The sequence below is a fragment of the Capsicum annuum genome, chromosome 7, assembly GCF_002878395.1.
Source record: "Capsicum annuum cultivar UCD-10X-F1 chromosome 7, UCD10Xv1.1, whole genome shotgun sequence".
Lineage (NCBI taxonomy): Eukaryota > Viridiplantae > Streptophyta > Magnoliopsida > Solanales > Solanaceae > Capsicum > Capsicum annuum.
Window position 1 is genome coordinate 4,227,039 of NC_061117.1, and position 856 is coordinate 4,227,894.

Sequence of the window (856 nt, forward strand, 5' to 3'; positions counted from 1 at the left end):
TTTTTTATCTTTTTTCGATAACCGTGATGTCCGGTCCAGCTTTCACGCACCTTGACTAAATCCACGGGATACCTTCACCTTCCACTCTATCCACCAAGCCTAAGGACTACTAAATTTCAGTATACAAATCATTTTTTTTACCTTTTTTCGATAACCGTGGTGTCCGGTTCAGCTTTTGCGCACCTCAACTAAATCCACAGGACGCCTACACCTCCCACTCTATCCACCGAGCGTAGGACTACTGAAATAAAATTTCAGTATACTCATATTGTGACTGATTTCAGCTAAATCCCATATTTCTACAACCAAATTCCAATCCCATAATTCTAACAATCAAGAAAACAAAATTCTTTTCATCTAAACATTAAATAACACAACCCCTTTGTATGTAACACATCAAGATTGAATTTTTAGTCAACCCCCTTAAGATTTAACCCATCAAGATTCAATTTTTATAGCTTAATTTACCATTTTCAGATCAAAATTTTACAAATTTAGTCAAAGAAACATCATATTATAGCATAATGAACAAATATGAAAACACTTTAACCCATCAAGATTCAATCTTTTTAGCTTAATTTACAATTTTCAGATCAAAATTTTCCAAATTTAGTCAAAGAAACATCATATTATAGCATAATGAACAAATATGAAAACACAGTATTTGAGTATATAGATCAGAGAAAAAAGTACTTACAATAGAAGTTCTTGAAAATTAATTCATGAAGAAGAAGAAGATGAAAATGGTGGGGTGTTTTAGTGGGGTTAAGAAGAAAATAAATATAAAGTCAAAATAAACAGACATATATGTATGTAAAGAATGTACTAAAAAGTTGATAAGTATAAGGAATAGAAA

At 31.1% G+C, this 856-nt stretch overlaps 1 protein-coding gene across 1 annotated transcript in view; it reads right to left on the reverse strand.

Annotated features, from left to right (window-relative positions):
- LOC107877610 (probable cyclic nucleotide-gated ion channel 5) overlaps window positions 1-856 on the reverse strand; it is a 16,129-nt gene extending 15,273 nt beyond the window's left edge. The window contains exon 1 of the mRNA XM_016724302.2: window positions 698-856. The gene's annotated coding sequence lies outside the window, so the exon portion shown is untranslated. The remainder of the gene's footprint in view (window positions 1-697) is intronic.